At 41.2% G+C, this 25,361-nt stretch overlaps 1 long non-coding RNA gene and 1 other non-coding gene across 2 annotated transcripts; both read left to right on the forward strand.

Annotated features, from left to right (window-relative positions):
* The first annotated feature begins 836 nt into the window (after positions 1-836).
* Positions 837-898, forward strand: LOC115930300 (U7 small nuclear RNA). The gene has a single exon (XR_004066943.2). It is a non-coding gene; the product is annotated as a U7 small nuclear RNA (small nuclear RNA).
* Positions 899-2,437: 1,539 nt separating this feature from the next.
* On the forward strand, positions 2,438-18,897 carry LOC109029075 (uncharacterized). Its single transcript, XR_002008076.4, has 5 exons — positions 2,438-2,891; positions 4,055-4,175; positions 7,094-11,735; positions 13,805-13,896; positions 18,199-18,897. It is a non-coding gene; the product is annotated as an uncharacterized lncRNA (long non-coding RNA).
* The last annotated feature ends 6,464 nt before the right edge of the window (positions 18,898-25,361 follow it).

The raw sequence follows: 25,361 nt of genomic DNA on the forward strand, positions 1-25,361 counted from the left end.
AAGCAGTACACACTGCACAGCTTCCTTCCCTTCCTCCCCCTGCCACTCAGCACCTTTGGCATACAGCCGCCTGCCCTCAGCCTTCATTAGGAAAGTATTCATGAGACAGCGGCATTTAACAGTGCACAAACTAATGCTTCTTCGAATTTTTCTGGGGTCTGCTGCTGCTACTGCTAAAATCCACTTGCCTTTGGACACAGTTTCTCAAATGGCTTAAAAGCTTCTCTGCTTGTGATCCCTGTAGCATCACTTTCTACTCCCTCAATCAGAAACCAGAAGCTACCCACCCCCATTTCCTGTGTTCATGATAGTAGAAAGCTACAGAGAACAGTTGGCCCCTGAGCTGCCAGGTTGTGGGCTGGGTAGGGAGGATCCATTGCAGGAGCATTGGAAAGCCTTGAGCACTCTGCCCTACCTGTCCACACAGCAGCACCTTCACAGCCTTCTAGTTGTTCTGATCAGATTTCTGCCTCTTAAAGCGGCCCCACAGACTAAAAGCCATCATCTGGAATTTGGAGTAAAAGGGCCCACAGGAAATGAAGCACTCTAAGAAAATTCAGCTGGGCAGGTATTTTAAGGTCACTGACTGACTCCAAAGTGAAGGTAGAACCCATATTGACCGCAATTCATCACACTTCTGTAACTTCAGAAGTCACTGCTGACTGGTGGAGAAGGTTGCAATTGCATTCAGTCCGAATCTCTGAACATATTATTTAGAAATATTAGCTTACCCAGCTGCCTACGGAGCTTCCCATCTGGGCTTTCAGTTGCTACATTCTCTAAAGCCGTATCTGACCCACACCTTACTAACACTATGTGCTTCTACAGCATTCACCCGGTGTTACAGCTCTTTTAGAATCTGTCTAGCAGGTTTTCCAGTCTTCACTGGAAAGCCCTTGCCCCCAAATATAAAAAAATAATAAGGCATTCACCCCTGAACTTTAGCAAGGCTTCCAATCGCCTTTAAGCACTCATTTAAAAGAAAAGTCTTTTATTCCCTTATGATAGTATTAAATCATTAGCAAATGATTCTCAAAACTATTTTTTGAGTGCTCTCTTCTGTGTGAGAATGTAGGAAATGATGACCAAGTATATGAAGTTGGACATGCCTAGTCCCAGGTGGCCTTTTCCTATTGGCACAGCTGCTGGCATTCACCCGTGCAAGCTTCTAGCTTGCTTGTCTATGTCTGCAGCTCGATTTTACAGGCTGCTCATTGTTAGAAAAGAAAACGATTTGAGGGCTGCTTTTCATTAAAAGGAAAACCTTACTGAGGACTTCCTTACCTTCACTATCTGCCTAAATCATTTCTTCTTAACTCCTATATCACTTATAAGAGGAGAAAGCAGACACACAGGGGGAACTCAGTGTGACAGCACAGGCGGAGCCTGGAGGGATGCCCAGGAATGCCAAAGAGACGCACAGACTGGTTTCTCTCTCACAGCCCCCAGAAAAACCTAACCCTGCCAGTGAGAGGTGACAGCGTGCTGGCAGTCCTCACAGCCCTCGCTCGCTCTCGGCGCCTCCTCTGCCTGCGCTCCCACTTTGGCGGCACTTGAGGAGCCCTTCAGCCCGCTGCTGCACTGTGGGAGCCCCTTTCTGGGCTGGCCAAGGCCAGAGCCGGCTCCCTCAGCTTGCGGGGAGGTGTGGAGGGAGAGGCGCAGGTGGGAACTGGGGCTGCACACGGTGCTTGCCGGCCAGCGCGAGTTCCGGGTGGGCGTGGGCTTGGTGGACCCAGCATTCGGAGTGGCAGGCCGGCCCCACTAGCCCAGGCAGTGAGGGGCTTAGCACCTGGGCCAGCAGCTGCTGTGCTCAATTTCTCGCCGGGCCTTAGCTGCCTTCCCGCAGGGCAGGGCTCGGGACCTGCAGCCCGCCATGCCTGAGCCTCCACCCGCCTCCGTGGGCTCCTGTGCAGCCGGAGCCTCCCCGATGAGCGCCACCCCCTGCTCCACGGAGCCTAGTCCCATCGACCACCCAAGGGCTGAGGAGTGCGGGCACACGGCGCCGCACTGGCAGGCAGCTCCACCTGCGGCCCCGGTGGGGGATCCACTGGGTGAAGCCAGCTGGGCTCCTGAGTCTGGTGGGGACGTGGAGAACCTTTATGTCTAGCTAAGGGATTGTAAATACACCAATCGGCACTCTGTATCTAGCTCAAGGTTTGTAAACACACCAGTCAGCACCCTGCGTCTAGCTCAGCGTTTGTGAATGCACCAATGGACACTCTGTATCTTGCTGCTCTGGTGGGGACTTGGAGAACCTTTGTGTGGACACTCTGTATCTAGCTAATCTGGTGGGGCCTTGGAGAACCTTTGTGTCTAGCTCAGGGATTGTAAAGGCACCAATCAGCGCCCTGTCAAAACAGACCATTGGCTCTACCAATCAGCAGGATGTGGGTTGGGCCAGATAAGAGAATATAAGCAGGCTGCCCGAGCCAGCAGTGGCAACCCGCTGGGGTCTCCTTCCCCCCTGTGGAGGCTTTGTCCTTTTGCTCTTTGCAATAAATCTTGCCACTGCTCACTCTTTGGGTCTACACTGCCTTTATGAGCTGTAACACTCACCGCGAAGATCTGCAGCTTCACTCCTGAAGCCAGCGAGACCACGAACCCACTGGAAGGAAGGAATAACTCCAGACGCGCCGCCTTAAGAGCTGTAACACTCACTGCGAAGGTCCGCAGCTTCACTCCTGAGCTAGGGAGATCACGAACCCACCAGAAGGAAGAAACTCCAAACACATCCGAACATCAGAAGGAACAAACTCCGGACACGCCGCCTTTAAGAACTGTAACACTCACCGCGAGGGTCCGCGGCTTCATTCTTGAAGTCAGTGAGACCAAGAACCCACCAATTCCGGACACACCAGCACCCGGATCTCAGACCTCTGGCCTCCGGAACTGTGAGAGAGTAACTTTCTGCTGATTTAAGATACCCAGCTTGTGGTCATTTATTACAGCAGCCCTAGCAAACGAACCCAGTGTGGTTTGCAACTTCAGTTATAGCATCTACCATCAGCCCAATTCAAAAGACCATTTATTTAATCAGCAACGTTTCCTCCGTCACTCCTTATAGGGCAGTATCCAGTGTAGGCTACTGATTCTACTTAGCGCTTTATGTCAGCATTGCCAGAATCATACTGAAACACATACCTGGGGCTTCTAGGGCATCTCCTAGTCAGCCTTGTCAAAATCAACAGTTTTGAAAATATGCTGTATGGCAGTCCTGAATTCCACAGAGGTGGAATTCCACAGAGCCGCTCTCCTCTTGTTTGTCGTATTTTATAAAATGGATATTTAATTCTGTTTCACTATTTGCTTTCATTACTAAAGTTTCCCAAAATACATGAAAATAGAGGGTACTCGAAAAACCCAACTTTAAATAAAATAACCGTGAGTATTCTGCCATACTTGTTTCTGTGTTAATATAAGAATTTATTTGAAGAGTTCTGCTATAATTTTTTTAAATACTGGTTTCAATAACTCTCTTCCAATACAGATTACACTTTGTTAGCTCTAATAATTGCTGCATGGTGAATTTAGTATATTGAAAAGGAAGTGTCAGGTCTGAGTGCCAATTATTGTACTTGACCCAAGGTAACTCTCTTTCAAGGTACTGCGTTGGGTTCCCACTGAATTATTTTACCACATTCGAAATCCTTCATCAGAAATGCAATGTCTTTTATTATGATACATGAAACGATCTAATAAATCTCACTGAACACTGTTACTTTGATTTCTCCAATAAACCACACCTCTCAGAATGCACGCCCTTGTATAGTCCCCTCTCATGGTGACAGCAGGCTTAGCCTTGTGACTAGCTTTGACAATGGGGATATTAGCAAGCATGATGCAAGTGGATTCCGATAAGCTTGATACTGCATTTATTTGCTTTGGCTGCCATAATAAATGATCACAAACTGGGTATCTTAAAACAGCTCCTTTGTCAGATGTTTCTCCACATTCTTCCAAGGCAAAAAGAAAAGAAAAAGAAATACACAGAGACACATACATATATATTTCAGTTCAATAAGTTTTTGTTGTGTTTTGTTTTGTTTTGTTTCAGACAGAGTCTTGCTCTGTCGCCCAGGCTGAAGTGATGAGGCACAATCTGGGCTCACTGCACCTCCGCCTCCCGGGTTCAAGCGATTCTCCTGCCTCAGCCTCCTGAGCAGCCGGGATTACAGGTGAGTGCCACCCTGCCCAGCTAATTTTTGTATTTTTCTTAGTAGAGACAGGGTTTCACCATTGTTCATCAGGCTGGTCTCGAACTCCTGACCTCGTGATCCACCCACCTCGGCCTCCCAAAGTGCTGGGATTACAGGCGTGAGCCACCGCGCCCAGCCTCAATAAGTATTTATTAAGTGTGTAACACATGGCAGAAACTGTGCTAGATACTGAAACTATAATGGCAAAAAAGTCAATTCCTGTCCTCTGAATTGGTTACCTAGTAGAGAAGACAGACATGTAAACAAATACAGTGGAGAGTGACATAGGCAATAATAAAACTATGTATAAGAAATTGAATTAGTATGGATAATTAACAACTAATGGTTGGGAAGAAGTGTCAAAAAAAGCTTCTTAGATACAGTGACACCTGAGCAGGATTTCTAAGGGTGCACTGGGGAAAGAGGTTCATAAATCAAGGGAGCATCATGCTGAAATGGTAGTGATGGAACATGGTATATGCAGACAACTACAAAAATTCACTTTTACTGATAGTCCAAGGGAGGAAGGCATGAATATGAGAATGGAGGTATGGACAGAGGCCAGGTCAGGGTAAGTTAGAGAGCTTACTTAACCTTGTAGAAAATGACGAGCCATTGGAGACTTTAAAGAGAAATAACATAGTCATATTCTTGTTACGAAAGACCATCTGGGCTGCTATGTGCAGGACAGATTACCAGGAACAAAACCAGAAGCACCTGTTCAAGCCTGAATTCTAGCCACAGAAGTAAAGCTGAAGAGGAGAAAATGGATGTGAGCAATATCCAAAAGGGAAAGTAATAATATACACATAAGGAATAGGGAAGAGAAGAGCACAAATAACTTCCTATTTCGCCTTCCCTTCTTTTGAGTTGGAACACTCAAATGGTGTGATGGGTGGCACTGGGGCTAAGGGGACAAGGCTGGCCCAGCTGGGAGATTCCTTACATGCAGGAGGATCAAGTGAATGAGTCAATGTATCAAGGAGACTGGGAATGCAATTTCTCACTGTTGAAGAAGGGAGTTACAAATATGCAAAGGGGAAAATGTGATACTGGATTGGAATTGAAGGCATCAGTCTGAAGTTATGGATTTTAAAGATAGGAATGTGATAGATGATAGATAGGTAGGGATAGACAGGTAAATTGAGAAGTAGAAATGTATGAATGTGTTATATTTCCTAGTTCAGGAGCAATGACACCCCAGTTGCAATGAGCATCCTAGCATTTAGATCTCAGTTTCTAAATACCTTTTTTTACTAAAAGGAACCAGGGCTCCTTGGAGAAATGTCTGCTTCCAAGGCTGGGGCAGGGAAAGAACAAGATGAGCCTGGAACTCTATTGTACTGAAAGTAAGGAAGCCCTCAGATAATTATGAGGACATGTCTAAAGGACACAGGAGTGGCTCACGCCTGTAATCCCAGCACTTTGGGAGGCCAAGGCGGGTGGATCACAAGGTCAGGAGATCCAGACCATCCTGGGTAACATGGTGAAACCCCATCTCTACTGACAATACAAAAAAATTAGCCAGGCGTGGTGGCGGGTGCCTGTAGTCCCAGCTACTCGGGAGGCTGAGACAGGACAATAGCGTGAACCCAGGAGGTGGAGCTTGCAGTTAGCCGAGATCACACCATTGTGCTCCAGCCCGGGCAATAGAGTGAGACTTCCTCTCAAAATAAATAAATAAATAAATAAATAAATAAATAAATAAATAAATAAATAACACAGGAGCCAACTTCATGGGGCTCCAGTTGTCCACATCTAGGTCATTTTGTGGATCAAAATAAAAAATGATAGTAACTGATTATAATTCATTGAAAAATCAAATCTCATGAATCCATACTTATATAATACGTGAATGAATAAATATGAGAGAGAAGAGAGAGCTCTAACTTATAGTAAATGCCAACCAATCAATGTAAATATAATTATGGAATTAGAAAATTGTTACTATTATTGTTTTGAGACAGGGTCTTGTTCTGTCACCCAGGTTGGACTGCAGTGGCGCAATCACAGTTCACTGCAGCCTCAACCCGCTGGGCTCAAGCAATTCTCCCACCTCAGCCTCCCAAGTAGCTGGGACTTCAGGCGTGTGCCACCACACGGCTATTTTTGTATTTTTTGTAGAAATGAGGTTTCATCATGTTGCCCAGGCTGGTCTCAACTCCTGGGCTCAAACAATCCACCTCAGCCTCCCAAAGTGCTGGGATAACAGGCATGAGCCACCACACCCAGCCAGAAAATTATTATTTTGCAACCATTATAGTTATAACTAATTTAGATAGAATCATCATTGGATGGAAAAGCTAGTAGGTGAAAATTTGATGACAAAATGGATACAATCTCAAAGTATCTCCCCCAAAATATTTAGTGCTTATTAGTAGTTTAGAAATACAAATTACTTACTAGTTAGCTCTATAGCGTAGAAACCTAGCCAATATCATCTTAATCGAGTGATAAAATATAATGTTGTCTATAAACAGGATAAATCTATATTAAGTTACTCCTAACAAACTGAGAAAACACAGCATCATTTCTGTGAACGTCCTGCCAAAAACGCACCACCCAAATCTGACAATGAGGAAGCATCAGACAAACTCAAACTGAGGGACATTCTACGAAGTAATTAGCCTGTTCTCTTTAAAAACACCCAGGTTATGAAAAACAAGGAAAGAATGAGAATATGTTCCTGATTAAGGGAGACTAACAGAGATATAATGACTAAATACAACACATGATCCTGGGTTGGATTCTGGAATTATAAAGAATGTTATTGGAAAATTGGTGAAATCTGAATGGAGTCTACGGATTGTGGCTGTATTACATTAATGTTAAATTCCTGATCTTTTTCATTTCTTTTTCCTTTCTCTTTTTTTTTTTTTTTTTTTTTTTTGAAACAGAGTCCCTGTCATCCAGACTGGAGTGCAGTGGTACAATCCCGGCTCACTGCAACCTCCGCCTCCTGGGTTCAAGCGATTCTCCTGTCTCAGCCTCTCAAGTACCTGGAATTTCAGGCATGTGCCACCGCACCCCATGTAATGTCCCGATCTTGATGGATGCACTCTGGTTATAGAAATGTCCTCATTTTAAGGAAATACATGCCAAAGTAGTAAAGGCTCATGGGGCATCATATTTGCAACTGCTCTCACCTGGTTCAGAAAAATTTAAGAGCAATAATACATATAAATGTGTAGATAGAATAAGAAGACAAACATGGTAAAATGTTAACAACTGGGGAATCCGGATGAAAGGTGTACGGAAGCTCTTGTGCTACTACACCTGCAACTTTTCCATAAGTTTGAAATTGTTTCAAAATGAAAAAAATGTACAAGTATCCTAGAAAATGCAAACTCATCCGAAGTGATGGAAAGTAGGTCACTGGTTGTCTGAGTGGGATGGGCCAGAGGAGAGAGGAGTCAGGATTACGAAGGGGGCACAACAAGGAAACTTGGCGGGGAGGATATGAATATCCTTTTTTTTTTTCTTTTTTAGAGACAGGGTCATGCTCTGTCACCCAGCTCATAGCTCACTGCATCCTCAAACTCCAGGGCCCACGGGATCTTCCTGCCAAGCAACTGGGACTACAGGCTCAGCCCACCATGCCTGGCTGTTTTTTTTTCTTTTGGTGGAGATGAGGTCTCACTATGTTGCCTGGGGCTGGTCTTGAACTCCTGGTCTCAAGGAAATCCTCCCACTTATGACTCCCAAAGCACTGGGATTACAGGCGTGAGCCACCTTGCCCAGCCATGTTCATTATCTTGATTGTGTCAATTGCCTCTTTGGTGTAAAATAGGTCGAAATTTACTATGTTGTACACTTTAAAAATCTATTAATAGGTTAAATAACATGAAATAATTGTTTTTAAATCCCTAATATTTGCCTAGGGAATACAACCAACCTCTTCATCACATGAAGACATTTTTTTCATGCTTTTCCATGTTCCTGAAATGCCCTCCCCTAGGAGCTTCCTCCAATTTATCTACTCTTTCACATTCAAGAAGGTAATGGAGTTCCATCTTCCTCCATTAACTCCCCCATACTGAAATCTGCTATATCTTTCATTCATTTGAATCTTATTGTTACAGTACATACAATGGAAATCTATAATATTTTTATTGCTATAGTTATCATTTCAGTTGTTATGTTTTCTGCTTATTTTTGTATCAGAGTTGAATCAAGATGTTTAAGTCTCTAGAGAGTTAAGTATTTTGTAGGAGGAAGAATATCAAGGTTGTGAAAAAAAAAAAAAGCCTTGTTGTGGCTGAGAAACTGGGCTGGAGTCAGGAGGCTGGTGATGGCCCCAGTTCTACCACTAACTAGCCATGTGCCTACGATGCTTCATTTCACCTCTTGAGATCTAAATTTCCCCGTACGTCAAAGCAAAGGTGAGGTCAATGTCATCTATGAAATGTTCTTGACTTTCAAATTATTTGAGTAGTGGCCGCTAGATGGAACCCATGAACCCATATCCATACATGAGCATTTCAAGGAGAGGTGGTGCTGAAGCAGGAAGCCAAAAAGCCAGGGTGACAGATTATCCTGTGCTTCGTGCAACAAGGGTAGTCTGTAGGAACAACAAGAGAAATTGTCTCTCTCAGACAGTGGTGTCCTAGCCTAGACATGTGGGCTAGGAAATTAGTGATCAGAGGAAGTCAGACCAAAGCCAAAGTCAGAGACATTTTCTGTTCTCCTCTTCACTAAACCCCAAGGCTCTTTAGCATGAAGTATGCAGACCCTGTGTGATTTTCTGTGTTATCTAAAGTAAAACTTATTAGAGTTCCACATATTTTTAACCAAATATGTTTAATGAACATTGTTCTGAGAGAAAGGGGATTCCAGTCGCTTCTGTCAAAGGCATTCAAGGATATGGAGAGAAATAGCTTTTTAGAATTTGAAAATAAAATTTCTATGAAATTGGTCAAAATGGATGAGAAGGAAAAAACCTCTCAAGCGGTAGGTAGGTAGAAAAACGATCGCTTTGTGCCATTTTTATATGTTAACAAATTATGTTAACATTTATTGAACACGTCAAACACTGCAGTATAACTGATTCTTCAATAAGTGTATACAAGTCACACATAGAATGAGTGGCATGCTGGGTGCTCCCTGAATAATCCTTTTCTTTTACCAGTTAAGTTTCCTGCTGAATATTTCGAAACTCTTTGCAAACTGACTTCAGCACCTCTGTGGGATATTCCCTTCCACTGCCAACCCTTAGTTGTCAGAAACTCTGTCTTTGGGAAGCATGCTACATTTTCTAGAACAAATCTAGATACTTTAGAAATGATGGATGATGATGATGATGAATGATGACACACTCTGATGCAATTCATATATCACAATATTATCCAGATCCAACAAACACTGAGAAAATGGTGTTTTGCAGCAATTTTAATTCCTTTATTTCTCAAACATCTTTGTCAATAGTCATTTTTAATGTTATTTTATAGATGATGGAACAATCTTAGAGATGTTAAGTAACTGGTACTAATAAATACAGATGGCAAAGACAGAATTCAAAATCTGGATCTCTTGATTTATTTTACTTTATTTTTTAGAGACAGATCTCGCTTTGTCGCCTGTCAATGGCTAGAGTGCAGTAGCGTGATCATAGCTTACTGCAGCCTCGAACTCCTGAGCTCAAGCAACCCTCCCTCCTCAGCCTTCCCAGGTCTCCTGATTTCAAGTACAGTTCTTGCCAACACACAGTGGTAAAGGGTATGATTACCTAAGCCTTAGCACAGAAGGTAGCACCCCTCACTGGTGAGCTATCATGAAACTATGCGACAATTTTCTCCATCTTTTTTAGAGTTGTTTTCCTTGTCTTCCTCCTCATCACGATTATTATTGCTTTTTCATTCAGCAAAAAATCTGGTAGGAGACTGCACAGAAGCATGATCACTTGTTATCAACAGTGTAACCCTACCTAACTTCCCTAATCTCTAGCAAATGAAGGAAAAATCATATACAGGCACTGACAAATAGCAACACAAGAAAGGGCAACAAAATTACTAAAGAGTAACGCCATCCTCCCCAACTCAAACCAGGGAAAGTAATCTTGCCTAGGAACTTAGGCTGAAATTCACCACAGTGCCAAAAACCTGTTTTCTTAAAAAGAGGTAGTGCAGATAGTGAATCCACTGAGCCACATAGGGTGGGAGTTTGCTTTAAGTGCTTTTCTTCTTGCCCACAAACTAGCGTAGGCTGTGACTGGCTCCAGCTGATCCTTATCAAGGCAGCTAGTTCTGAGGGCTTGGTTAAGAAGCTCTTCATTTACTTAAGAGAGCAAAGAGAAGACACATGAATTGGAAAAGGATATCTAAAATGTCCCCTAAGGCTTCATAAAGTTGACATCTTTCGTCATGACTTCTACAGTTCAGGAAACCAGGTAGCAGTAAACAATTATGAACTCTACTCACTCGCCCTATCACTTTCACATCAGACTGGGGGTATTGTCCTTTGAACAGAAGGCTCATGAGGAAAGCGCAGATTCCTTCCAGGTGGGAAGAAAGCTTTGTCCCTGCTCCATGTCTGCTGATCTGCAGGAAGCAGAGAGAGCAGGGCTGTTTGACTCCGTTTCCCTAACGACGTCCCAGCCTCTTTCAGTTCTGTGAGCAAAACCAAGGCTGGGTTTGTTAGCACAGCCTGTGGCAGAGCCTGGGCAGGTCCTTGTATTCTGGCAAAGGCTGAACCAAAGAGCAGTCTCATTGCACTATTTACTTTCTTTTTGTTATACTCTTTCTGGCTCAGCACAATCAGTGCAGTCCGATGCTGCGGAAGACAGACTGTTCCCTCCCTCTTCCCACAGTGTTGTTTCTCGTCTACCTTTTGCCCTTATTCAGTGGGAAGAAATTTCTTCTTGACCTCAGCAATCCTTTCTGACAATTACCATATGCCTCAAGAGACCTGGGAAGCTTCGCCCTGTCTGGCACAGGGAGACAATTCCTATCCAGAATAAAACTGAAAGCTTTAAAAAAAAAAAAAAAAAAAGAAGAAGAAGAAAAGAAAGAAAGAAAGAGAAAAAGAAAGGAAAGAAAGACTGTAATAAGTTACCTTGTCTCTGGGAGATTCTGTAACAATGAATTGCACAGGCTAATTATCCCCTGTATTAAAAAGTTTTTAAAAGGTTCCTCTTCATCATTTAGAGTATGTTGCCTTGGCGCCGGCCTGGAGAGGGTTAACACAGGAGCCAGGCTGAGTTTAATTAAAGAATTTCCGTGTGTCAGCAGCAGAGAATAACAGTCTCACTTCTCCAACTCAGCAGGAGACTTTGATTAAAGTGAGAAGCAGCCAAGATTCCGAGAAGTGCGTCTTTCTCCTGTCTCCTCCCCCAGATGTGCGGGTACCCTTCCCCCAACACCATGGAAGAAGGGGTCCAGGAAGAAAATGTCACACTTGCCTGTGACCCCCACCTGGTCTGCAGAAAGGCAGAGAAGACCTGCTTATGGAGGAAAAAGACGGCCTCTGTCTGCAGCTTCTATGAATTACATAACGAATAAGTGATTTCACTACAAAGCAGTGAAATTTTTAAAAGTTAACCAGGTAGCCCTTTTTTATTCTAATTCATAGAAAATACTTTTATTTGTTGAGTTAGCTACAAGGTTTTACTTGCTTAATTTTTGTAAAGTTGTTTATTTTGTGAATAAGAAACTTATGGTCCAAGGGTATATAGTGAAAAGTCAGTCTTCCTCCCATCTCATTGCCCTGGCCACCCAGTTACAATTTTCTTGCATACCCTTGCAAATATATTTTACTCCTTTATAGGCTTAAGTGTCTCTGTGTGTGTGTCTCTGTGTGTGTGTGTGTGTGTGTGTGTGTGTATTTATTGTTTATCTGCAATTCAAATTTACTTATGTATCCTATGTTTCATCTGGCAACCCTATACTAGCTGTAACCCTGTACTAAGCCCTCTCAGAGGGCACAGATAGGAGCTACATATATTAACCCATATATATACACATATCTATTATGATTTTTATATATGGCTAAATATGAGTTCATTCTCATATTTCTGACTCTAATCCAGTATCACAGGGTTCCTTCTAGCCTTCTGCCTTTGCTTATCTATAACTTCTCTCTCCAACAGTGAAAAACCTGACCCCCACTATCCACTTTTATTTCCTTGTTTGCCCATTATTACTTACGGTGCATGTAAAGCTGTTTCAGCATAGGTAATACCCCCACACCCCAACCCGATGAAAAAGAAACTTGCCAGTTGGAACACAGTGCTTATGTCCAGTTCCTTTGGCCTTTAGCCTTACAATTATAAGTCAAAGCAGCACCTGCAAGATTATTTTGGTTTGCACCTTTTCCCAACCCCTTCAGGGATGTTATGTGTACAGTTACATTCATTCGTGGAAGTCTGCAGTCCCCACCATCCTGGTTGATATTTTTTTAATTGTATACATTAGAGTTCCCTCTTTGTGATGTACAGTTCTATGGATTTTGACAAATGCAGAGCCATTTATCCACAACTCAGTATCATACAAAATTGTTCCTACCCCCCACCCCCTCCCCACCTCTGCCTTTTGGAGACAGAATCTTTCTCTGCCACCCAGGTCGGAATGCAGTGGTGCGATCATAGCTCACTGCAGTCTCAAACTCCTGGGCTCAAGCAACACTTTTACCTCAGCCTCCTGAGTAACTGGGACTACAGGTATGTGCACACATGCCCAGCTAATTTTTTTACTTTTTGTAAACATGGGATCTTGCTATTTTTCCCAGGCTGGTCTTGAACTCCTGGCTCAAGCGATCCTCCCACCTCGGCCTCCCAAAGTGCTGGGATTATAGGTGTGTGCCACCACACCCAGCCCAGAACAGTTCTGTCACCCTAAAAATTCCCCCCATGAATTATCTCTGCAGTTAATGTACAGTTAATCTACCCTCTTCCTACTGCCACCAACCCCTGGCATCTCTTTTCCATCCCCATAGTGTAGCTGCTTCTAAAATGTCATATGAATGGATTTATACAATGTGTGCACCCTTTGGAGTCTGGCTTCCTTCAATTAGCAAAATTCACGTAAGACTGACCCACATCATTGTGTGAATCAAGAGTTTATTCTTTTTTTCACAGCAGAATAGTACTCCATTATATGAATGTACCATGGCCAGGAATTGTGGCTCATGCCTGTAATTCCAACTCTTTGGGAGGCCAAGGTGGAAGGATTGCTTGAGCCCAGGAGCTTGAGACCAGCCTGGGCAACATAGGAGACCCCGTCTCCATGAAAAAAAAATAAAAAATAAAAAAAACATTAGCCAAGCATGGTGGTGCATACCTGTAGTCCCAGCTACTCTGAAGGCTGAGATGGAAGTATTGCTTGAGCCCAGGAGTTTGAAGCTGCAGTGAGCTATGAATATGCCACTACCCTCCAGCCTGGGCAAGAAAGTGAGACCCTATCTCAAAACAAAGCAAAACAAAAATTACCACAATTTTTTTATCCACTCACCTGTGGAAAGACATTTTGGTTGCTTCTAGATTTTGGAGATTATGAATAAAGTTGCTATAAACATTTGCATACAGGTTTTTGTGTGAACGTGAGCTTTCAGTTTACTTAGGTAAAGATCTGGGAATATGATTGTTGGGAAGTTTTGTGTTTTTGTCTTTCCTACAGTGGCAGAAGTGTCAGGACAGTCTGCACGGGCAAGAATGATACCTAAATCATTACTCAGGCACAGGAGAGAGCAGGACTGGCATGGCTGGCAGGTATGGACCTCCATGAACCCCATTAAACAGGAAGGGGCAATAAGCAACCTTCTGGTTTAAGAGTCACAAAGTTAATCTTCCAGGTGAGGGTCACCTTGCTAAAGATAATACATAAACAAAGTCACATGTCTTGAATCACAGCTACCACTCTGGAGGAAACATAGCAATTTAATATAACATTGCCTATTCTGCTTCCCTTTCTAGGCACCTGATTAGTGGAGGTGGCAGAGCAGGAATCTGATTCAGAGTTTAGTTTGCTCTAATAATTTAAATAATATTTTAGAAATTTCTCGGTCATAATGTAGCCTTGGGCAAAGGGGTGAGAAGCCTCTAGTCTTATGACGGTCCTTGACCTATGCTGGTTGGCATCAGCTTCTCTCTAGAGTGATGAGCCTTGCTCACCTGGTCACCAGTCCCCTGTAAGGATCTGATGCTGAGATCTGTGGCTGGTGAGCTTGTGATCTGTTCTTTTACAGATGAGGAAACTGCAGCCTAGAGAGTTTGAGTGACTTGCTTAACATTTCTCTGAGGAAATTTAACAGTACTCAAGGTCTCTCCTAAGGAAAATAGTAGTTGAGTGTGGGAGAAGGTGGAAATAACGTGTTTCCATGAGATAAGCAAGAAGAGCAAAGACTAGTTGGAGAAGACAGATAATTGATTGAATATCATAGAGAGTCCTGGAAAGAATGGTAAATGTCAACCAATTCAAATAGTTTTAACAGATGAAGAAACAAGACCAGAGAGGTTACATGCCTTATCCAGGGTCACACAGATAGTCAATGTCAGAGAGAGACCTTAGACTCCTGGTTTCTCACTCGTAGCGCTTAACTTTTTTCATTTCTCACTGTAAAAACATCTCAAATAGTCTGCCCTTTATTTAAAAAGAGATGAAGTGAGCATCTGTAGAAGCCCAGAAGGTTTTATAACATAAAGCAGATAGAAGATCAGTTTCCTCTCTGACAATGATTCCTTGCAAAGAGTTGGGATTATTTTGGTTCAATTAAAATTACTATGCTCCTTTTATGAGAAATATATTAAGAAAGGAGATAAATTGGTACCACATGAGTAAAAAAAATTGGTGCTTTTCCTCCATCTGTTCATTCTTTTGTGGGAAGACACAAACACCCTGTCTTCTACTGACTGATAATCGTGAAAAGTGCTAAATAAGAAGTATAAAAGGGATTGAGAATTGAAGGAAAAGAGAATTTAAGAATATTTAGCAGGCATTAGATCCTTGTTAAAAATCTATATTCTTGACTTTAAAAGGACTTTACTAGTTGGAAATGATGAAAATCATTGAAAAGGATTCTAATTAAAGATACATCTGTCTTACAGAAGATTTTAAAATAGATTAGCTTAATTATGGCCAAATGTATTTATTTCTACCCTTTAATATTGATACTGTGGTTTTTGTTTAATGTCTGTACACAGCTTTTATGTTGTATAGTCTATTTGTATCCTATAGATCTACCTCTATGGTTTTCTTTCTTTTTTGTGGGTGGGGGGGAGTATCCTGCTTTGTCACCCAAGCTGGAATGCAGTGGCTCAATCATTACCCACTGTAACCTCAAACTCCTGGGCTCAAGTGATCCTCCCACCTCAGCCTCCTGAGGAGCTGTGACTACAGGTGTGCATCACTACACTCAGCTAGGTTTTTAAATGTTTTGTAGAGACAGAGTCCAGCTATGTTGCCCAGCCTGGTCTCAAACTGCTGGCCTCAAGCAGTCCTCTCGCCTTGGCCTTCCAAAGTGCTGGGATTACAGCACTGTGTGAGTCACAGTGCCCAGCCTACCTCTGAGGTTTTCTTGAGGATGATTTTATCTTCCCATTGAAATCTTTCTCATGTCTTGCTTCACCTAATTTAGTGACTTTATGTAATCATTAGGTTAATCATCATCTCATCTAAGGTGACCAGCAAGCCCTGAAGAAGTGGAAAATGAAAGAACACGGTCTCAACATTTAAAAACCTAACACATTTAATGTATTCATTAAAATATGTGTTGGTGCATTCCCTCAGCCAGACATATTTATTGAGAAAATATTAGGGACTAAATGTTATGCTAGAAATTGAAAATATCCTAATAATAGACCTTAAAAGTCTACTAAGAAAGGCTTACCAAGAAAACAAAATAAGAGACTGATGTCTAATATAAGAAATATGGTCAAGGAATGTAAAACACGGTTGGGAGTCAAGGAATGCTTCTTCAAATAAAGGGAGAAAGCCTTCAATTTTGAGTTATATTCTTCATCTTCAATGTGACTTCCAAGATTCATTGGTTTGTTTTCACTAAAAAAATAGTTACTTAGTAACTATAGACACTATTTGGGCCATTAAAAAAAGTAAACACTAGATTGCATGTTTTGGTTTTGGATGGTGAAGCATGTCTCAGAATGTAAACCTATTTTCTTCACTTTTCATTGCTCTGTGGGATGACAAACTTTAATGAACAGATGAGACTCATTGGAAACTAGTTATTGTCTACAGCCATGCCACTCTGAATGTGCTGGATCTTGTCTGAAAACTAATAATTAATGGGTATAGAAACAGGGGTGCTGTTAAGGTGTTTAAAAATCCTTAAAAGCCCTCACATAAGTCGAACATGCCCCTAGTCATTTTGTTTATGCTATGAATTCACCCGGCAAATTGTTTCATACGTAATTCAGAGGTAAGTTTCAGATCAGCTTATGTAGAAACAATTGCAAATGAATGGAACTGAATTTCTGAGGTTTTATTTTGTTTTACTTTTTGAGACAGACTCTCGCTCTGTTGCCCAGGCTCGGCTTACTGCAAGCTCTGCCTCCTGGGTTCAAGCGATTCTCCTGCCTCAACCTCCCGAGTAGCTGAGATTACAGGTGCGTGCCACCACACCCGGCTAATTTTTGTGCTTTTAGTAGAGACGGAGTTTCACCACGTTGGCCAGGCTGGTCTCAAACTCCTGACCTCAAGTGATCCGCCTGCCTCGGCCTCTCAGAGTTATGGGATTACAGGCATGACCCACTGCACCTGGCCTGAAATTTTATTTTAAATAGAAAGATATTAATAGCATTTGGTATCCCATCTTTGTTCATATTCGGTCTCGCATGCTGTACATCAACCAAAATGTGTTGTGTAATTAGTTCATTTTTATTTCTGGTCATATATACTCACTCTAACTTTTGATGATACAAATAACAAAGCTTTTTCTTCTTCAAATTAGAGAGAAAAAGGAAAAAATTATCAAAGATAAAAGGGCCCCAGGAAAAACACCAAAATATTAATAATGGTTACCTCGAACTGTGAGACTATGGGCGATTTTACTGTTTTGTATATTTTTTGTATTTCCCAAGTGCTCTATAGTTAGCACACCTTGCTTCTTTAAGAAAACTTGAAATAAAATTATAAAATACTTGAATGCATCATTCTAGTAGATTTAGCCTAAAATGTTAATTTTAAGAGCATAGTACTTAAGGAGTAGCGAGGGCATGGTGGCTCATGCCTGTAATCCCAGCCAGCACTTTGGGAGGATGAGGTGGGAGGATTGCTTGAGGCCAGGAGCTTGAGACCAGCCTGGGCAACATAGCAAAACCCCATCTCTACAAAATTGTACAAAATTAGCCTGGCATAGTGTTGTACACTTGTACTCCCAACTACTTGGGAGACTGAGGTGAGAGGATAGCTGGAGCCCAGGAGTGTGAGGCTGCAGTGAGCTATGATCATGCCACTGAACTCTTGCCTGGGTGACAAAATGAGACCCTGTCAAAAAGAAAAAAAAAAAAGAGAGAAGCTGAGTCATAATGGCAGAGCACTGTGTCGAGAGCCACAAATGTCCACTCTTAAAGAGCAAGATAATGGACTGATAGAGCTGCTTCTTATCAGAATAGCTGGGCTCAGGGAGACCTGTGTGTCCCGTTCCTCAGCTTGTGGCTGATGACATTATTTTATTCTGTTCCTGCTTTCATATGTTCTTACAACATTAACCATAAACTGAGGCAACTTCAAGATGTATCTGTTCCTTGCAACCTAAAAGAAGCTGCCTGGCATAAACAAATGTATAGATTATATATTAAAATCAAAACTAACAGCAACAAAACACTGTGATAAATAGTCTAGAAGGTACATTTTGTCTGTGTTTTAAATTATTTTCTAAGGATTGGGTACTGGACTTAAGATGGACAGACCAAAGAGATAAGAACTTTTCTAATCCTGCCAAAGAGTTTTTCATGAATTGCTTTGATTACTATTTAGTGGATTGTTATTTTGGTATGATTTTTTATTTTTTAATTTCTTATTTTGTGAATTTTCTATTTCGGTTCTCTATGTAGCAGGCACTGTACTTTGGCCAAACCAATCTCCATTTGCAACATGTTTCTCCCTTACTGGACTCCACTATAGAGAGAGTAAAAGCTAAATTTTGATGTTCCACCGCCACCCCCTTATTGATATGAGAAATAAGTCTTCTGGTGCATTCCTCTCCAATTTCCGTCTTCTTTCCACTTGAGCTGCTAGGAGATGCAACAGTCGTTTTGAAACCAAAAAGATAAAAACTACATACTAAGAATGCATGAACCTAAAGATTTACAGAGCCTGGGACACTGGGGATACTTGGAGTCAATGTATCAGCCTTGGACTGATTCCCGTGGGACTTCTTATTACCCAAGTGAAACAGTCCTTCCTTTCATCTGTTAAGCCACTATGGTATGTTTTGCTGGTTCTCGTAGCCAAATACAGTTTTGACTGCTATACCCATTTTTTTCTTATGGATGTTCATGACTTCTTTTATATTGTGGATTGTATTGTGAATATGTATCTTATTTGTTGCAAATATTTTCTCAGTCTTTTTGTCCTTTAATTTAAGATATTATTCAATGTTTGTAAGGTTTTTATGTTTATGCTGTTATATATATCCATTTTTTCTGATTTATTCAATTGAAAAAATTGAGAAACGTAGTTGATAATTTTGAACATTATTGAAGAAGACATCAATAAAACAAAACATAGTCTAGCAATTACAAAACAGAAAAACAGCAATGAAGTTTTGTTTGGTTTGGTTTGGTTTTTTGAGACAGGGTCTTGCTCTGTTGCCTAGGCTGGAGATCAGTGGCGTGAACACAGCTCACTGCAACCTTGACCTCCTGGGATCAAGCTATCCTCCCGCTTCGGCCTCCCGTGTAGCCAGGTCTACAGGCGTGAGCCATGACACCTGGCTAATTTTTAAACTTTTTGTAGAAACGGAGATCTCATGTTGCCAAAGCTGATCTCAAATTCCTGGGCTCAAGTAGTCCTCCCGCCTCAGCCTCCCAAACTGCTAGGGCTTCCGGTACGAGCCACCATACCCAGACACAGTGAAATATAAAAATATATATTACATATAACGTATTATAGTAAAATATGTAACAATAATAATAATGAAAATAGGTTGAACTTCTTAAACTTCGTTATTAAAAGACAGTGGTTCTCAAGCTGGTTAAATACACACCCTTGCACTCACAAGCATATACACACACAGTCTATGTAGGTTATAAAACATACTCAAACCAAAATAAGCATAAACATTGAAAGCAAAATGATAAGCAAAGATATACCAAGAAATTAAAATAAAAAGAAAGCAAGAATTAACATCTGACAAAGTATAACTTAAGGTAGAAAATGAAAAGTAGGGTAAAAATCTCCACTTTATTGATAAAGCTGTGCTGTAGTATGAGTTGTGTAATTTTATTCATGAACACTAGATAAATATATAGAGAGCAAAACACAACAGAAAGACAAGAAAATTACAGAAACTAATTGTAGTGGGAAGTTTTAACACATTTTACTCTTTGGCAGGCAAAATAAGTAATACCTAAATGTAGAGACAGCTGAGTAATATAATTCCGGGGTCTCCAGTACCCAGGCCACGGACCAGTACCTGTTGATGGCCTGTTAGGAACTGGGCCACACAGCAGAAGGTGGCAGGGGGTGGTGAGTGAGCATTACCGCCTGAGCTCTGCCTCCTGTCAGATCAGCAGCAGCATTCGATTCTCATAGGAGCAAACCATGTGAACTGTGCATGCAAGGGATCTAGGCTGTGAGCTCCTTATGAGAATCTAATGCCTGATGATCTGAGGTGGAACAGTTTCATCCTGAAACCCTCCACCCAACCCCCATCCGTGGAAAAATTGTCTTTTACGAAACCTGTCCCTGGTGCCGAAAAGGTTGGGGATGGTTGATGTAAGTAACATATTTTATTTAATAAATACTTATAAAATTATGTATGCGTCAAAACCACATGCCATCTTTTATAATGTGCGTGAAATATTTACTATAATTTAATGGTTTGTCTAAAAGTAAGTTTAAGAAATCATAAATTCCACAGGACTTATTATTCTCTTAGCATAAAGCAAAGGAAATTAATTTTAAAATTTAAGTTTAATAATATCTTGAAATATCTTTTGAGTGAAAGGGGAAATCCACTGTATGCTTATACCACATTTTGTTTATTCATTCACTAGTGGATGGAAATTTAGGTTGTTTCCACTTTGGGGCTATTATGAATAATGCTGCAATGAACATTCGTGTACAAGTTTTTGTGTGAACACGTGTTTTCAGTTCAGTTGGATATACATCCAACATTGAAATTGCTAGGTCCTATGTAATTCTATTTGTAATATTTTGAGAAATAGTCAAAGAGTTTTCCAAAGTTGCTGCATTTTCCATTTCAACCAGCAATGTATAAGGGTTCCAATTTCTCTGCATTCTCCCCCACAATTTTTATTGGCCATCTTTTTTATTATATAGCCATCATAGTGGGTGTGAAGCAGTATCACATGTTTTTTATTTTTTATTTTAATTTCCTTAATGACTAATGATGTTGAGCTTTTTTATGTACTTATTGATCATTTAGTTATCTTCTCTGAAGAAATGTCTATTCAAATAGTTGGCCCATTTTTACTTGGGTGGTCTTATACTGTTTAGTTTTGAGGTTATTTTATATCCGGGATAAAAGTCCTTTATTGGTTATATGATTTGCAAATACTTTCTCTCTTACTGTAGGTTGTCTTTTCACTTTCTTGATAGTGTCTTCTGAAGCAGAAAAAGTTTTCTTTTTAAGGAAGTCTAATTTATTATTATTACTTTTTGGGGCCACTTTTTTCTATGGTGTTATAGCTTGGAAGGCTTTGTCTAACCGCTGTTCATGCATATTTACTACAGCACTTTCTCCTAAGAGTTTTATAGTTTTGATTCTTTTTTTTTTTGACGGAGTCTTGCTCTGTCATCCAGGCTGCTGGAGTGCAGTGGCGCAATCTCAGCTCACTGCAACCTCCACCTCCCGGGTTCAAGCGATTTTTCTGCTCAGCCTCCCGAGTAGCTGGGACTACAGGCACATGCCACCATGCCCAGCTAATTTTTGTATTTTTACTAGAGACAGAGTTTCACGATATTGGCCAGGCTGGTCTCGAACTCCTGACCTCGTGATCCGCCCACCTTGGCCTCCCAAAGTGCTGGGATTACAGGTGTGAGCCACCACACCTGGCCTAGTTTTGATTTTTATATTTATGTTTACATTCCATTGTGAGTTGACTTTTAAAATCTAAACCTAGGAGGTACAAGTGCAGTTGTGTTATATGGACATACTGCATGGTGGCGAAGTCTGGGCTTTTACTGTAACCATTGCCCAAATGATGTACATTATATCCATGAAGTCATTTCTCATCTCTTTTTTTTTTTTTTTTTTTTGAGACAGAGTCTCTTTCTGTCACCCAGGCTGGAGTGAAGTGGCTTGATCTCTGCTCACTGCAAGCTCCGCCTCCCGGGTTCACGCCATTCTCCTGCCTCAGCCTCCCCAGTAGCTGGAACTACAGGCGCCCGCCACCACGCCCAGCTAATTTTTTGTATTTTTAGTAGAGACGAAGTTTCACCATGTTAGCCAGGATGGTCTCGATCTCCTGACCTCGTGATCCACCCGCCTCGGCCTCCCAAAGTGCTGGGATTACAGGCTATAAGCCACCACGCCCAGCCCATTTCTTATCTCTTAACCTCCCTTCCTCCTCACCCTTCTGAGTCTCCAATATCTATTATTCCACACTCTATGTCCATATATACACATTTTTTAGCTCCTACTTATAAGTGAAAACATGCAGTACTTGACTTTCTGTTTCTGAGTTACTTCACCTAAGATAGACCTCCTGTTCCATCCATGTTGCTGCAAAAGACATGAGTTCTTTTTATTTTTTTTATTTTATTTTATTTTTTGAGACGGTGTCTCACTCTGTTGCCCAGGCTGGAGTGCAGTGGCGCGATTTCGGCTCACTGCAAGCTCCACCTTCCAGGTTCACGCCATTCTCCTGCCTCAGCATCCCAAGTAGCTGGGACTACAGGCTACCGCCACCACACCCGGCTAATTTTTTTGTTTTTTTTTTCAGTAGAGACGGGGTTTCCCCGTGTTAGCCAGGATGGTCTCGATCTCCTGACCTTGTGATCCGCTCGCCTCAGCCTCCCAAAACCCGGGGATTGCAGGTGTGAACCACCGCGCCTGGCCGAGTTCATTGTTTTTTAAGGCTGAATAGTATTCTACTATTTAGTATACCACTGAATAGTATACCACATTTAGTGTACTACAGGGTAGCATTTCTTCATCCAACAATCCATTGATGGACACTTAGGTGGGTTCTATGTCTGCTGTTGTGAATAGTGCTGTGATAAACATACAAATGAAAGGTGTCTTTTTGATAAAATGATTTCTTTTCCTTTGGATAGATACCCAGTAGTGTGATTGCCGGATCAAATGGTAGTTCTAATTTTAATTCTTTGAGAAATATCCATACTATTTTCCATAGAGGTTGAACTAATTTACATTCCCACCAACAGTGCATAAGGGTTCCCTTTATAAACTCTGCATCCTTGCCAACATCTGTTATTTTTTTCCTTTTTAATCATAGCCATTCTGACTGGTGTAATATATCTCATTGTGGTTTCAATTTGCATTTCTCTGATGATTAGTGATGAGCATTTTCTTTTCATATGCTTGTTGGCTATTTGTATGTCTTCTTTTGAAAAATGTCTGTTCATGCCCTTTGCCCACTTTTTTTAAAATTTCACATTCTATTTTCATAACATTGGGTTTGGAGAAGGAAAGGAACCATGAGTATATGCAACTGTGATATTTCCCTGTCTCTCAAGTGTAATACGAATCCAAGTTCAAATTGTCTTTTAAATTCAGGACCTGGTTCAGAGTCAGCAGAGGTGGCGTTCTGCTGCTGGGAAGTGGGGTCTGAGGAGACATGTTCCTCCCAGTGCTGGCCCAGGGTCCGCTGCAGGGCCTCTCCCTCAGGACAGGGATAGGGTTTGCTGTTGGGCCTCTGGGTGGCCTGGTGAACAGTCCTACAAGCTCAGCAGCATCTGGAGACATTGTTGCCAGCTTTTTCCTTCTGTAATTGTGATATTATATCTCAGTCAGATCCTGCATTTGTGACTTGTTGTGCTTGAAATTTGATATTTCACACACCAGCAAGGGGCCTGGAGCTTCTCACAACTGGGTCAGGGTTGCCATGGTTATGCTTGCCCCCTTGGTCCACTTTGTAATGAGGTTATTTGTGGGAGGTTTCGTTGTTGTTGTTGTTATTGAGTTGTTTCAGTTCCTAGTAGATTCTGGATATTAGTCCCTTGTCACATATGTGGTTTGCAAATATTTTTTCACATTCTGCAGATTGTCTGTTCATTCTGTTGGTTCTTTTTTTTTTTTTTTTCTTGAGACAGAGTCTCTCTGTCACCCAGGCCGGAGTGCAGTGGCACGATCTCAGCTCACTGCAACCTCTACCTCCCAGGCTCAAGTGATTCTCATGCCTCAGCCTCCGAAGTAGCTGGAATGACAGGCTCCCACCACCATGCCAAGCTAATTGCTGCATTTTTAGTAGAGATGGGGTTCTGCCATGTTGTCCAGGCTGGTCTTGAACTCCTGACCTCAAGTGATCTGCCTGCCTCGGCCTCCCAAAGTGCTGGGATTATAGGCTTGAGCCACTGCCCCTGGTCGATTATTTCTTTTGCTATGCAGAAGCTTTTTAGTTCAATTAAGTCCCATTTGTCTATTTTTGGTTTTGTTGCTTGCACTTTTGATGTACTAGTCATGAATTCTTTGCATAAGCCAATGTGTTTTTGAGTTAATTTTTGTATACATTGTGAAGAGTCCAACTTTGCACTTTTGCAGGTGAATATCCAGTTGTCCCAGCACCATTTATTGAAAATGCTATTCTTTCCCTATTGAATTATTTGGACACTCTTGTGAAAAGTCAATTGATCAAATATGTGAGAGTCTATTTCTAGATTCTCACTTCTGGTCTGTATGCCTATCCTTATACTAGTAACATACTATCTTGATTACTGTTGCCCTGTAGTAAGTTTTGAAATTAGTGTGTATGAGTCCTCCAAATTTATTCCCTCTCTTCAAGATTGTTTTAGCTATTCTGGGTCTCTTGAATTTCCATATGAATTTTAAGATCAGCTTGCCAATTTCTGCAAAAAAGGCTGCTGGAATTTTTATAGAGACTATTTTGAAACTGTATATCTGTGGAATGTTGCCATCTTAACAATACTAAGCCTTCCAACCCATGAGCACAAGATGTCTTCATTTATTTAGATCTTTAATTTCTTTCAATAATGTTTTGTAGTTTTTCAATGTACAAAATTTATACTACCTTTGTTAAATTTCTTCCTAAATAGGTTTTCTACTTGGTGTTATTACCAGTGAAATTATTTTCTTATTTTTATTTTTAGATATTGGTAGGGTATAGAATAAACTTTTTTATATATTGATCTTATATCTACATCCTTGCTGAATTCATTTACTAGTTTAATAGTTTGCGTATGTGGCAGGGGGAGAGGATACCTTAGGATTTTCTATATATAAGATTATGTCACTGTGAATAGAGATATTTTCACTTCTTTCTTTCCAATCTGGTTGCCTTTTTTCCTTTTTCTTGCTTAATTTCCCTAACTAGAACCTCCAGTACAATATTGAATAAAAGTGGCAAGAGCAGACATCCTTGCCTTTTTCCTGATCCTAAGGAGAACTATTTCAGTGTTTCACCATTACATATGTTGCTAGCTGTGAGTTTTTTGTAGATGCCCTTTACTAAATTATAGATGTCACCATCTTTTCTTAGTCTATGGAGTATTTTTAATCATGAGAGGGTGCTGAATTTGGTCAAATGCTTTTTTGACATCTGTTAAGAGGATCATATGTTTTTTGGTCCTTATTGTATCAGTGTAGTATATTGTATCTATTGATGTTCATATGTTGAACCAACCTTGCATAGCTCAGACAAATATCACTTGGTCATAAAGTATAATCCTTTTTATATGTTGCTAGATTCAGTTTGTTGTCATTTTGTTGAAAATATTTACATCTGTATACATAAGGAATATTGGTCAGCAGTGTTTTTTTTCTTAAGTTTTTGTCTGGTTTTGATATGAAGGTAATGCTGGCTTCACAGAATAATTAAGAAGCACTTCT

The sequence above is a fragment of the Gorilla gorilla genome, chromosome 10 (genome assembly GCF_029281585.2).
Source record: "Gorilla gorilla gorilla isolate KB3781 chromosome 10, NHGRI_mGorGor1-v2.1_pri, whole genome shotgun sequence".
Lineage (NCBI taxonomy): Eukaryota > Metazoa > Chordata > Mammalia > Primates > Hominidae > Gorilla > Gorilla gorilla.